Raw genomic sequence first — 15458 nt, forward strand, 5'->3', positions numbered from 1 at the left:
GTCAGGATGCTAAATAATAAAAGCACCCTTGGACTTGCTGCCAAGATGTTCAATGAGAACTGAAGGTCAGTTCAGACATCTGTATTGTTTTGCCTCCAGCACTGAGGGTCTGCAGGAGTACTCAGCCAACCTACTGTTGTTATCCATCTTTTCAACGTAGCTACAAGAAGAATGCCACCACCAGATAGCATCCAGACTCCTGCTAGGTCAGATGGCTGTGAGATGCCATTAGAAACTGGGCCTCGGAGGCAGGAAGACTCTTGGCCATAGCAGGGCATCCTAACATCTTGAAGAAGCAATATGGTAGCACCAAAGGCAGAGGTCAGGGTTGATAAATATGCAGGACTTTACTTACTGTCTTGTCCTCTCCAGCCGTCCTTCAGACAGACATTACTAATCAATCGTGATCCATTTTTCTCTTGAAAATACGTATCATCTGGGAGCCAGAGTTGCTGACAAAGCTCCCCAGGCTGCAGAGGAAATGCAGAGAGAAGCATTGATTGCCTTTGATGAGAAGGTTAAGTCTTATAGTTAACAGTTTTTTTAAAGAGTCCTTTATTGACACTTTGCTACTTTAGGAGTCCAAGTGAACTCATTTCTTCTCATGGGGGAATGCCCAAAGAGCTGTTGAGTCTTTGAGTGAATGATGACAGGCATAAGCAAGGATGGACCTGGAGGGGACACTTTCATAATCCAGGAAGGGCCTACAAGAGTGTGCTGAGCAATATCAGAGGTGGGAATGCAGGACATCTGTATTTGTCCCTGGGTTCCAATGAATTCCTACCTTTCCTAGCAGTTGGAGACCAAAGGAACAGGAAGAGCACTGAGGACCAGTGGCCCAGCCCTGAAGTTTCTTTGGTGATGCTTGGTACTCAAAAAGAATGAAAAAAAGAACAACTTTCTACTCATAAATTGTTCATTCATTCATTCATTCATTCACTAGTTGACCAATCTTTCTTATGGCTTTATGGTTGGATGGGCATTATGACTTCCATGGGGGGTAAGAACTGAGATTCCTGTTGGTGAATTGCCCAGCAGCCTCCAGCCAACTCCCCCTCAGTTCCCAGGCATTCACTGCTTCAGGCAGAGGATGACATCACCAACAGGCAGACAAAACCTCTTGAGATTCAAAAGCAAGGCTGGGCTTCCCATTTGCTAGAGCCTAGTATATATGTGTCAAAAATCAAGGTCCTGATTGCAACTTTTTGGGGTGATGAATCTGTTCTGTATCTTGATTGTGGTGGTTAATTACATGATGGATACATTTGTCAAAACAGGCAGAAGTACACTTAAAACAAGAGTGCATTGTGCTATATATAAACCATTGCCTTCAAATGATGAAAATAAGCATAATATGGAGTTGGGGAAAGTGACAAATTATTATGTACAACATGAAACCACATATGTAGAACTTTTAAAATGTAGATAACCATAGGAGATACTCTTTTTAAACACATAACAAGTAACAATAGAGCAAGAATCTACAGAAGACAGATGAACAATAATTCCGCTTTACTTCCAGGCAGTGACAGAAAGGGGTGTGTTTGGCACTATCTATAGTGGTTAATTAATTTTTTAAGAGGGAGAGCTCTAAATCAAACATGGTAAAATGTTAGCATCTCTTTAACCTTGTCAGTGGGTACCAAGGTGTCATTATTTTTTGATTTTTTGGATATTAAAATGTTTTATAATTTTAGCAAAGCTCAAAAGCCACGTGTACACACACACACACACATACACATATGCACACACATATGCACACACATACACATACACACACATACACACACACATACACACACATACACACACACACACACATGCACACCCTTAAGGCTCTAAGTGTCTCTGCTCCTAAAGGAAAGTAACCAAGTGAAGAAGAAAGCAGAAGAGGGGCACTGGGGTAAGTTCAAAGCTTGCAGGGGGTTGGGGGAGGAGGATTTGAGCTTCCTTTCTGGGGAAGAGGATCAAGTGGGTCATTTGAGGGACAAGGTCTGCCAACCTTTTTTGCGACAAGTCTTTCATAGTCCCAGCGGGCCTGAGAACGCCTGGCAGAATGGCCTATATCCTTCAGGGTGCAGCGGACATTAAAAGTTTCCCCTGGCCCAAAAGGGGCATGGAAGGAGCTGAGCAAAATAGGATCTAAGAGGTAGAAGGTTCCAGAATTTGCTATTTCTGCCACCCTCAGAACAGATACCCCAAATAGATATTAGCTGGAATAATAGAAAAATAAAGAATTTTATATTGCCTCCACCTTTAAGCCTGTAACTTTAGAACTTTGCCCAACTAAAGATGAGTAAGTCACAATGCTTCCTCTCAGGGGCTATAGTTTATCTAGGAGAGAGAGAAATAAACAAGTCATTAAAATGTGATCTCCTCTGAGGAAAGGGGTACTAAATGACATGGAAGCTCCTTGTACAGAAAGCTGTTTTTTGACACCTCTCCTTTCCTCCTCCCTAGTCTCGTCTTTGGGGATGTATAGGTTATCTATGGCTGCATAACAAATTACCTCAAAACTTGGCAGCTTAAAATAACCATTTATTATTCTTTTACCAAGTGGGAGTTTGAGAAGCAGCTTAGCTGGGTGATGGGTCTGGTCCAGGGTCATTGTTCAGCAGGACTCAACATGTTGTCAGGAGCCACAGTTGTCTGAAGGGTTGGCAGGGGCCTGAGTTAGAGGGGTGTAAGCAAGAGTGAAGATGAAGCTCCAAGGCAGCTCACTTACATAGCTGCCCCATGCGGACCACTCGCAGGAGGCCATAGTTGCTTGCCACGTGTATCTCTCCACAAGGCCATTTGAATGTCTTCACAGGATGGCAGCTGGCTTCCCCTGGAGTGAAAGATTCAAGAGAAAACAAGAAAGAAGCCATGTTCTGTTCACAATGAGCAACTTACTAAGTCCAGCCATACTCTAGGGGAGAAGAACCAAGAGCCACCTCTTGAAGGAAGGAGTACTAAGTAATGATGTCCATCACATTCCACCATCATTGCTAGCTAACCCCCTCTTCCCTCCCTTCCCCTCCCAGTCCTTTGACCTATCTAGAGTTCCTCTATTCCTCCCATGCTCCCCCTCCCTACCCCACTATGAATCAGACTCCTTCTTTCAGAGAATACATTCAGCATTTGGTTTTTTGTGATTGGCTAAATCCACTTGGCTAACTTCACTTAGCATTATCTTATCCAACTCTATCCATTCACCTGTAAATGCCATGATTTTATTCTCTTTTATTGCTGAGTAATATTCCACTGTATATATATGCCACATTTTTTTATCCATTCATCTATTGAAGGGCATCTAAGTTGGTTCTACAGTTTGGCTATTGTGAATTGTGCTGCTAAAAACATTCATGTGGCTCTGTCCCTGTAGTATGCTGTTTTTAAGTCCTTTGGGTATTCAGAGGAGAGGGAGAGCTGGATCAAATGGTGGTTCCATTTCCAGTTTTTCATAGAATCTCCATACTGCTTTCTGTATCGGCTGCACCAATTTGCAGTCCCACCAGCAGTGTATGAATGTACCTTTTCCCCCCACATCCTCGCCAACCCTTATTGTTGTTTGTATTCTTTTAATAGCTGCCATTCTGACTGGAGTGAGATGAAATCTTAGAGTGATTTGCATTTCTCTAATTGCTAGAGATGATGAACATTTTTTATATTATTTTAAAGCCACCAAACAGCATGAAGGAGTCAGATTTCCTGGACTTCCTCCACTGTCCTGACCCTCCAAATTTGATGGATAAGTACAAATCCAGTTAGAGTAGCAAGAGGAAGTTGCACATACCTATAATCCCAGTGGCTCAGGAGGCTGAAGAGGGAGGATCCCAAGTTCAAAGCCAGCCTCAGCAACTTAGCAAGGCCCTAAGCAACTCAGTGAGACACTGTTTCTAAATAAAATACAAAAAAAAGGGGGGGGGTCTGGGGATGTGGTTCAGTGATTGAGTGATCACGAAGATTGGAAGTGGGATTCAGAAAGAGTTAGAAAAGATCAGGGCTCTGAATGTAAAGCACAGGGAAAACTGCCTCACTCCTGGGATGGGGCACTCAAGTTTAAGTTCAGAAAGTTCCTCCAAACTCAGGGAACCAGTCTGAGAGGGGAAGTGGAAAGCAGACAAGCTCTGATAGCCAATTCTGACAGTCTCCTCCTGCAGGATGCTGGGATCCAGGAGCATCCAGGAGGGCGAGGAGGTAGGTGGCAGGGGTTCTGCACACAGAGGATGGGACCTGGGGCCTGGGAGATTGGCTTGCAAGGTAAGGAAGCAGCTGTGGGTCCCGGGTGCAGAGGCAGACTGCACAATCAGCAGCCTAAATATTGGCTTAGCAACTTAATTACTCAGGCCCCTTCCACAAAACTGAAAAAATGTTCAGTTTCACTGAGAATACCAATGTTTAGCAGTCTAATCATCTCAAGTAAAATCATTTTAGTTTCAGCATTTATGTGAGTTTGTGTTTTAAAGAGTCAGTATTGTTTTTATTTTGAATTACATAATGGTGGCTGTTAGAGGAAATTGCAAAAGGGTCTCTAAAACCCTGCTCACCAACTGGCACATCACACACCCTGGCATATTGCTCATGGGCAGGGCCCCCACCCACAGCTGGGTCCCCAGTGCCTGCACAAAGAAGCCAGCAGAAGGGGCAGGTGGGAGCTGAAATCCTGTCTGTGTCCTGACCACCAACCCTGGCATCTGATGCAGGGCTGCACCAGACCTCAAAGAAAGGACATATTTTTGTTATCCCCCGTTTCTTCGAGCTGCTGGCTCTGCTAACGGCTGTGGATGAGTTGGGATATGGCACCTTAGGCAGGCCAAGCAGCCTAGCCCAGCTGGAGCACCAGCTCAGACTCTTCCTGATGGAAGCAGCCTTTTCTGACTCTGAAAAGGTGTGAATCCAGTCCCACCCAGGCTGCTTGCTTTCGCCAAGCATCAATACCCTGTCCTGGCAGGGTGGCAGGGCTGCAAGCACCTCATCAAGGTTCTCTGCATATTCATCGACCCCAAATCAGGGTGAGATGGGCTCCAAGGAGACAGCTACACACAGGGCTTACCCTCCAGGTTGGGTGGAGAGGAACCATGCTGTCTCCACTAGTCCCTCCAGAGACAAGGGCTTTGGCAGCTGACAACAGAGGGTTAACAGAGCCCCAGCAACCCAATTGTCCCTGGGGCTCTCTGAAATGGCCCTCTTAGAGGAGCTTCATTCTGGTTAGAGGGACAGTCAGGTGGTCTAGAGCAGCCTAAGGATGAGGGATGTGAAGCCAGACCCCTCCCGCATCAATATAGCCTGAATCTGGAAGTAGCAGCTTGTGCTGGACAGCTTTATTTGCCCACAGGATTTGGAGTTAGGGGCCCAGGGACTGGATTAGGCTGAAGGAAGTGACATATGCAAATGAGTCACGTGCCTGGCTGCTGAGACCAGACTGACAGCTTTATCCAACAGCACCCTGTATCTCTCAGGGCCTGTTTATAAAGAGGTTTGGAGTCTTCTCTTGTCTTTTGGCAACTCTCCAGTTTGCCCAGGCATGACTTAGCACGGAAATTGGGTTTGACTTTTAAAATTCTCCTTGTGACAGTAACTCTGAGGCCAAGACAGGCTTTGCGCTGAATTATTGAACCGAACAGCGCGCATGTTTGCCTTCCCCCGTCAGAGCCTTTCTTGTCTGTCGCTCCTTGGCCTGACAAGTAATTTTAAATATGCAGCAACGCCAGGCTCTGTGCTCACTGGGCCTCATGCTGAGCCAGATTCCAGTCATGCTTGAACAGCCGCCAAGGCACCCCAGGGCACTAGGCCTAGCTCCAGGGTCATGGGGAGCACAGATCTGGGCAAATGGATAGCTCAGTGACCTCCCAGCTATTGTTCTGAAGGCATCAAATCATAAGGCACCAGTTTCTTCACCTGTGTTCCTATTTTTGCCAGTGGCGCCCTCTCTTCAACTGCTCAAGCCCCCTGCCTCGGCCGCTCCCTTAACCCTGCCACATACGAAGGAACAATCTACAGAGTCTGTGTTTCTAAAATATTTCTCAAATACATTCAGCCCTCCCTATTCCCACTACTCTTGCCTTGTTGGGGCTGTTTACCATCTCTCCTCTGGATTATTAATTAATTAATTAATTAATTAATATTTATGTTGTGTTGCTAGGGATCAGAATGAAAGCTTGTTCAAGCTAGGCAAGCGCTCTACCACTGAGCTACAGCCCCATCTCCTCCTCTAGATTCTTAACCTGTCCTTCCAGTCAGGCTCCTCTTCTAATCCTTAGGCTTCAACAATTTTGAAATATTAGTTTCTAACATTCATTGGTTTTTGTTTTTTGTTTTTTGGTACCAGGGATTGAACTCAGGGCACTCAGCCACTTAACCATATTTCCAACCCATTTTGTATTTTATTTAGGGACAGGGTCTCACTGAGTTACTTAGTGCTTCCCTTTTGCTGAGGCTGGCTTTGAACCTGTGATCTTCCTGCCTCAGACTCCTGAGCCACTGGATTACTGGTGTGGGCCACCGTGCCCAGCTCCATTCATTGTTCTTTATTAAGGTAGGGATAAAGTCTACACTGTTTAGTGCATTAGAGAGAGCTCAGTTTGAGTATGAGTTCTATTCTTGTAACTCTATAACCTTGGGCAAGTCATTTAACCTATAAAATGAGAGTAATAACAATGAGAGTTAAAAGAGATAATGTGCTTCTCCGAGGCTAAGACAGTAAGATCACAAGTTCAAGGCCAGCCTGGGCAACTTAGCAAGGCCCTGTCTCAAAATTAAATCAGAAGGGCTGGGGATGTGTTTTATTTATAGAGCATTTGTCTAGGATGAATGAGGCCCTGTGTTCAATCCCCAGATCTTCAAAAAAAAAAAAAAAAAAACAAAACAAAAATAATAGAAAGATTATGTGTATAAGTGACATAGCTCAATATCAGGAATCCAGAAAGCACCAAAAACATTCACCTTTATACCACTCTCCTGCTATCTCATGTGACCTTTATCTCTGTCTAGATACTAGCTAGTAAATTTTTTTTCTTCCCTTATCATACATTGAGCACACCAAAAGCAGAAAAAAAATATATATCCATTTAAACATTCTTTCAGCAAACAAATACATGGCAATTATATGGGTCAGCCAATGTACTAGATACTATAAACACAAATGTATTAGACATCATCCATATTAATAGGTGCTTAGTTGCAGACAACAGTACTCCCTTAACCAATTTAGGCAGAAAGATTTTTTATTATTAAAAAGATAAGTTTTTAAAAGATTCTGTGAGCTACAGAATCTTGAGAAGGACCAGGTCCAATCTTCTTGTTTATGTAACAGCAACAATGCAGCTGAGAACTATATGAACCAAAGAAAATGACCAACCACACTAAGGACATACTCTAGAGGAAGCATCATTGCTTTAACTACCCTGAGCTGGGTACTGGATCTCAGAAACTCAACTGTATCTGCCCCAGAAGGACTAGCTTTTGCCACCAGATTTGCCAGAATATTCCATCTTCATTGCTCACATCTATTTGAGGGCTCATACAGGCGTATCTGCTTGATGGGACCTTCATCACAATCCTATCCCAGCTTCAAGGAAGTCTCACAAGCAAAATTTTAGCTTCTCAGTTTGAACAGGAGAGCAAGCATGAAGGGTTTGGAAAGGGTGTTTGAATGAATCAAATTGCAGTATCTTTGCTCTTAAGGAACTCCAGCTTAGGGATAGAGTCAGGCATGCAAACAGACATTATGTATTACCAGAGCACGACAGGTGGGCTGTGAGAGCCAAAGGCATAGTCCCCAAGCCAGGTGAGGGAAATTTGTATAAAAGATAAAGTCTTGTATGCCAAGTTTTAAAAGTTTGCATTTTATCCTGAAGGAACTGGAGAGTCATTGAATGATTTGAAATAGGTAAGTTACTTGATCATATTTTAGTTATAGAAAGATCAAGTTGGATTGGAGAGGGGCAAGGCTCAGGGGAAGAAAGCCAGTTTAGAGACTACTGCAGCCATCTGCAGTGGAAAGAGATGATGATGAGCTGAACAAAGGAGGTGGCAGGAAGGCTAGAGAAGAGGACCAGAGACAAGGAAATGCTGTAGATGGATGACGCATTACCCTTGGGGAGAGGAGGTTCAAGGACTCTAGGTCAATGGTCAGGTCCTGGTTTGGGTAGTTGGGAAGACTATGCTTCACCTAGAGGCAGGGGGAGATGTAAATTTGTGGGCAGAGGTGACAAATCCAGTTTTCAATATGGTAATTGGGAGGTACATGAAGGGTGTCCAAAGGAGATGTTGAGCAAGCTGCCAGATAATTCAGGTCTGGGACTTACAAGAGAGGTTTGGGCAACGTAGTGGCCATGTGCTGCCTTTTAAATTTTTTTAAGCTGTCCTATCTATCTTATTTTGAGAAACTACCCTTTTGGGAAAACATGTGATGGTGAGGAACTAGCCTCCTGACCTCTGTGAATGGACTTTTAACCCAGGCATGTCCAAGGTGGGTGCCAACACCCAGGATAGAGAGAGTTAGATATGATCATGTAACCCAAACTGGGCCGATCAATAAAAGGCACAAACTTCTTTTACATCCATTAGAAAGAGGACAGAATGTTTCCCCAGGGATGACAAATAGCAAAAGCCTAAAAGTGTCCAGTGGCCCCATTTCCACCAGGTAACTTGGTTGAATAGGAAGGAGCAGGTTTACCAGAAGGCTAAGTGTAGTTAAAGCAGAGGAAAGGGAGTGACTCTGTGCCTTCTGCACCAACAGCAACACCCTGCGTGACACACATTTGACATGTGTAATGAGTAAGTGAACAAAGGCTTTAAAGCATGTGTTTATAAATACAATATGGTACTACAACTAATAACATCATCCAAAAAAGCACACCACAAGATTAAAAAAAATCTATCATAATGGATTTAGTGGTTATACAGAAATCTCAGAATGGGCAGACTCCACCCAAAAGGAGGCAGGGAGGACCCCATTTGGGCATATTGTGCTGTTTCACCTGGCCATGTCCCTTGAATGTTTAAAGACGTAGATGGATAATATTAAATGCACCACCAAACACCATACCTCACTGGATCACCAATTTCTTCTTTTCGAATGATTGATGCTCTAAAAACAATTGGAGTGTGACAGCGAGCCTCGCTTCCAAAGTCTCAGAATCATGTTTTCCAGTGACTGGTGGAGCGAGGCAGCAGGTCTGGTTAAATTACAAAAACAACAAAGGCAGTACAAATTAAATTGCCATTTTAATCCAGTAGAGATTCAACATATAAACTGATGTGTACTACATCATGCTGAACGCCACCAGGTATCTATCACTTTTGCATGAGCTCCACTGGACAGAACTGACCACCTAGTCAGGATTTCCCATTTCACTGCTTTCTTTGACTAACAAAGGGTACAAGAAATCAGGAGAGCTTATCAACCTGGCTCCGGGTAATTAATTCACTTGACCTTTCATTTTCTTTCCATTTCTTCACCTATGTCAAGAGCTAACATATGTCCTGAACTTTAATTAAACAAATTACCCAGAGGGTATGAGCAACTCTCTTCTCACCTCCTGAGAAGATAAGGACACTGCTGGTGTTGGAGTTCATCTTGAACTGTTGGGGAATTGAGGGGGGAGAATGCTGAAAAGAAAGGAAAAGAGGGAGCAATTTTGAGCAGGCAGTGAGCGCCCGAAACAGCACAGCGTACACATTGCTCCTCCCTAAGCTGTGATAATGAAAAGCCAGGCAGGAAGGCACCAACTCCCCTCTCCCTCGATTTTGTCTATTCCTTGGCCTGGTGCCTCTCTGGAGGCTGGCTGGGCTCCTTGTGACAGTGCCACATTTCTTCAGAGTCCCCTCAGCCTGACGCAGGCAGTGTTGATAAAGAAGCCTGAGTGTTGTTGGGCCAGGATTATTCAAGGAGACTCCCACCACCTTGGCCTGCATGGCAGACTGCCACAGGGTGGCTTTCAGCACCCCAGGTTCCATGGCAGGAGGCATTTTTGCTAATCAGATGCCAGCCTCCTCTATTCTCTAGTCTCACATCTCCTTTCTAAACCTGTCTGTCCCCTCTCAGGTCTTCTCTTGATTCACACTGTCCTCGGTGTGACCCACCTGCTCCTTCCTCTTCTTAAGGGTGGGAACAGTGTATTACATCATAGTGACCTTCCCATGGCAGCAGAGAGTAAAGAGGCAGGAATATGGGTGGAAGGAGGGTGTGGAATTTCATCCACAGAGCAGGCGCTCAGCTGACCCCTATTGAATGATTGACAGAACAGTATCTGGCTCACTCTCATAGAACCAAAAGAACATTGAATGCAATATAGGAAAAAAGATTGTTCTTCCTTGTCTAATCTACCCTCTCTCTGGCTTCTCTGGACACTGCCCCCCCCCCAGGAGCTATGGATCTAAAATTACTGCTTTAACTTGGCTTACCCTCAAAATGATTAAGTGACCCACCTACCTGTGAATGGAAGGCTCACCATTATATTAGATCTGATGTCGCCAAAGCCACACCTTGTAAGACTAAAAGAAGTCCCCCATATTGCCTGATCATTTCTGGCCAAACTCAGATTGGAGGCAGCTATTAGTATCAAGTGAAAAATAATACTGTCATCTTTGGGTGCCTATTATGTATTAGGGCCTTCCATAAATTATCTCACAGCTTATCTCATATAGTAGTACAGTAATTCTGGTTCTATTGTCCTACCCCACAGCTGGGAACACTGAAGTTTAGGGAATTCGGAGGACTTGTAACACATGAATCATTGGCAGAGTCAGGAATTGAACCCAGATCTGTTTATCTCCCAACTGTACATTGGGGTACCTTACCCAAAGAGGAGGATGGCTTCATCCACATTTGCTTCCAACAAAACTACAAACTATTCCAACTACAGCATTTAAAAATTTGAGCCTGATCTTTTCTACTGCAGGCCAGCTTTTCTCTTAAGAAAGTTCCATTTTGCCTGATTTGGAGATAGCTGTCCCCATGGAAAACCCTGGTGACCCATTAAAATGTTCTCAGGAAAACTGCCTCTGACCAAGGTGAGGATGCAAGCTACAGCATCTAGTGATTTCAGGAGTCCTTTGACTTCACAGCCTCGTGGCATTGGTACAGGTTCAAATGTTACTAGGCAAAGCCATAGAAATAACAAACTGAATTAAGCTTTAATCTCCAAACCATTGTAAAGATAATGAGTGCACTTTATAATAATTGCCGGAAGTGAGAGCAGGGAAGAAAACATTGGAATAGGCCTCCGTTTCAGTTTCTTCATCTGCAAACCTGAGGTTGTAGTGCCAACCAAGCCCACAGATGGCTGGAATAAAAATGCTTCACAACTAATGAGCTGAGAACAGATTTAGAAGCAGGTCTGCTTTCCAGTGGGTCCACCAGCCTCAGACTCATTACTGGCAATGACCAGAATGACCACAAGAACCCAGCCCCACCCACAGGAAGGCGCTTGGGCACACTGGTGCCTTCGGCTGGAGATCCAGCTGGCTTATGTAATAAATTTAAAGGCAATGCTTATCTTCTAGGCAAGGGACTCTGCCCTGGCCCCATTTCTGTGGCTTACATGGCAGGCACTCCCAGCTTCCTGGGAATTCAGTGAGCCACCTGAGGGTATCTCAGGTGACCTCTCCTGTCTGGGTACGTTTGAATCGTCATTGTTAGCACCCCTCCAAGGACAGAAGTCACTGGTCACTTGGGTCATCTCAATCAGCAAGCAACCCAACAGGGCTAACTGGACGCAGCTCCTGTCTTCCCTTGGTTGCCAATATCATTTTGACCTTTACCCAGCCGGCTCAGATGAAGGAAGATTTATCTACCACAAGGAAGCAGGCAGAGAGGGAAACTTTCCCAAACCGGGGAAAACTGAGTCGTTTCAGCCTCTGTGAACATTAGTTTTCCAGTATCTGTTTGATACTGCTTTCAATTATTTCAGTACATATCTACTACATATCTACTTGGAAGGGGGATAGTTGGGTTATATGGGATGAGTCCATTGACGTAAAATATCCAGAACAGAAGAATGTACATTGGTGGCTGCCAGGGGTATAATGGGGAGTGATGACTTAATGGATTCAGGATTTTCTTTTGGGGGAATAAAAATGTTTTGGAGCTTGGTAGAGATAATGGCTGCACAATATTATGAATGTACTAAATATTTCCAAACTAACTGTACATTTTAAAATGGTTAATTTTATATTATGTGAATTTCACTTCAATAATATTTTTAAAAAATAAGTTAAGGCCTCAGTCACCTGAGATCTACCTTCCCAGTGAAATGCAATGTGAAATAAAAGAAGTAGCCAGGCGCAATGGTGCACGCCTGCAATCCCAGCATCTCAGGAGGCTAAGGCAGGAGGATCGCAAGTTCAAAGCCAGCCTCAGCAAAAAGTGAGGTGCTAAGCAACTCAGTGGGACCCAGTTTTAAGTAAAATACAAAATAGGATTGGGATGTGGCTCAGTGGTCCAGTGCCCTGAGTTCAATCCCTAGTGCCAAAAAAGAAGTGATAGTGTAAGGACCCCAGGCACTTGGACACTGAGTGCAATTGTGGTATCAGGGTGCAAGCAGATTTTGAGGGAGAAGGAAGTAATCTGGTAGTTTCAAACTCGTGGATGGCAAAAATCTTTATACTACCAACATTACCATAATCCTTCCTTAAAGCACAATAAGTCCTTTAAATCACTTTCATGAATAGTATTCACAGTCCTAAGTATATAATTCTATATAATACTTCTTACGTGCCACCAAGTTGAGAACTACAGACCTAAATGAAGGGAGGGGGAAGGGCAAGTTTCTGTGCATAGGAACGCTGGGCCTTCTCCATCTACTGCCATTAAGATAAGGAAAGAAAAAAAATTGAAAATGTTTCTTCTTGTTTGCACAGTTGGTCCCATTCTGTGAGCATATTAAACCTCTATTACATAATCTTTATCCATGCTATGGATTTGTTTGGTGTAGAGGAAATTAAGTGAGAGGAAGCAGTCTCAATTTTGAGAGTGGCCAGGTTCAAAGGATAAGTTTAAAAATAAGGTAAAAATCATTTCTCTCATCCAGATGTCAAATGATGATACATCAAAGACTTTCATTTAACTCATAAGGAGGACTTAGTGGATATTATAAAAGAGTTCAAAAGAGAACTCAAACTTGCACCTATTTATAATCAGATTAGGAATGCTGACATGAATTGTCTGACACACAGATTTGGCAAAACTGCTCAATATCCACAGGGTGATGGCATGTTCTGCTGGACACAATTCGTATCCCTATGGACAAGGATTTTTACCACTTGGTTCCTACAAGCAAACATCTTTCTCTCTCCAGACTTGTAAAATAGCCTACTCGAAGATAAAGGCAGATGGTTGCGCCAGTCAGCCCACCCACTGCATTTCAAAATCGGTCACAATTTTTTCCTACATTTCTAAAATCTGGTTGAGCTCTAAATGCCAGGCATGAGCCTCCACTGTATTGACCACAGTCTCTCCTTCTAGCCCTCCAGGATGCTGCAATGTCCCTCCAGGGTCATGTGGAGAGAATTTCTGGTCACCCTGTGGGCAAGAAAGACAATTCTCCCATATTCCTGTGCTAGGTTGTCAAAGGGCTAATGACAAGATTTCCTACCATCGAACAGTGGCTTCTGATTAATATTATTTATAGGAGTCCATCAGTTTGAACTGAGCTCCTGAACTACACCCAAAAAACTTTAGTCATTGGTGCTAAAGTTCCCCATCACCAAGCCGAAACTGAGGTACTTATTAGATAGTCCAAGAAATCAAGAAAGAGAGAATAGTCATATTTCCTAAACCAGCCAGTTTTCGACAGCATGACAAAGGATTCCCCTGTGCTTTTAATGATGACGAGGAAAAGTACAACTTTGAACCAATCAGACTTTCCTTAGCCCTTTTCTATCTATGAAGTCAACCTTCTCTGCTCCACCCATCCAACAGGCTCGTGGAAACACTGATCCTGTTTTACAGAACAAGGTGTTGCTCAATTCCAGAATTGCAAATAAAAGCCAATTATGATCTCTGTTGTTCTCTTGTCTTTTGACACTTCGCTTTGTGAAACCTTACTTGTCCCTTCACTGCGTGGCAAAAACAGAGAGCTCAAAGGCAGTTGAAATAATAAAAATTGTCAGGCCCACTCCTCCTGTCTCTTCACGCCCCCTGGTTCATGACCTGTTCCTGGTTACTGCCAGGCAGGTCTTTACCCACACAAACCTACCTTCCTGGGCCTGTCTGCTCCCACCTCCATGCCAGGCTTGTTGGGAGTGTTTGATTAGCTGAGTCCCTCCATGGCACGCTCTGCAGTCACTCACTCTGGGGCTGCCTTCTGTCTGACCCAGGCTGCCTGACCCCTCCAGAACCCCAGACAGGTCCATCTGTGATTTTCTTCCCCTGACATCTCCCCTCAGTCAGATGGTTCCCTCCATGAATCCTCTTAGCTGTGGGTGGGATGGGGTAAAATTGTAATCAGCTGTTTGAAACAAAGAGAAATGGACTATAGATCTCAAATGAGTATCTTATTCATGTTAAAAGCCAGATTTTCTCTGAGCGAGAAACTGGGGTCTAGGTGGAGACCAGAGGGCACAGGAAGGTGCATGAGGCTGAGCACAGAGCTCAGAAGAGCTGAGTTTCTGCTTTCAAGAACTTCACTAGGAAGGCAGAGGTGTGAGTCTGGGTCATCCTAAGAAACAGGACCAATAGAAGAATGTGGACACAGAAAGAGAGGAGGAGAGATCTCCTTTAAGGAATTGACTCATGAAATGATGAGTTCCTGCAGGATGGACCGGCAGGCTGGAGACACACAGAGGTTCTATTGCAGTTCACTGAGTTCTCTCTTGTGTGGGAAGGAGTCAGCCTTCTGTTCTATTCAGGCCTTCAACCAATTGGGAGGCCCACCCATATTACCAAGGGCAATCTGCTTACCTCAAAGTCCATAGATTTGAATGTGAAACACATCTCAAAACACCTCCACAGAATAATGTTTGATCTGGGCACCTTGGCCCAGCCAAGTAGACACAGAAAAAAAAATTACCCATCACACATTCCCAGGACCTAGTCTAGATTCTAGGATCCAGTGGGTTGAGGTCCAGAGCCTTCAGCTCAGACTCTGCTAAAGAACAAAGATGGTGCTGGGAAAAGGCAAAGGAAAACATGGCGTCAGAGTGGCCAAACGGAAGGGCATTAGGACTACCAAGCCAAGCCTGTTGCTTGGCGGTTCAGCTCTAACTTCCCTCCCCTGCTCCCTAGAGAGGCCTTGTGACATATCCTGCCTTCTGGCTTGTCAAGGACTTTTTATTGGGTTGCTAAAATGAGGCAGTTCAGTGTGACCTTGCAGTCAGACTATCCTTGTGGGTAGTTTCCTCTATCATCAGTGAGGGAATCTGGACCTCCTTCTTGTAATTCCTGAGTGCCTTGTGGCTCTTCACAAGTTTGCAGGGTTTATCTGTGATTGTAGGAAGGCAGGTGGGACCAGGCAAGCCACTCTGGGGAG

This window comes from Urocitellus parryii, chromosome 7, assembly GCF_045843805.1.
Source record: "Urocitellus parryii isolate mUroPar1 chromosome 7, mUroPar1.hap1, whole genome shotgun sequence".
Taxonomy (NCBI): Eukaryota; Metazoa; Chordata; class Mammalia; order Rodentia; family Sciuridae; genus Urocitellus; species Urocitellus parryii.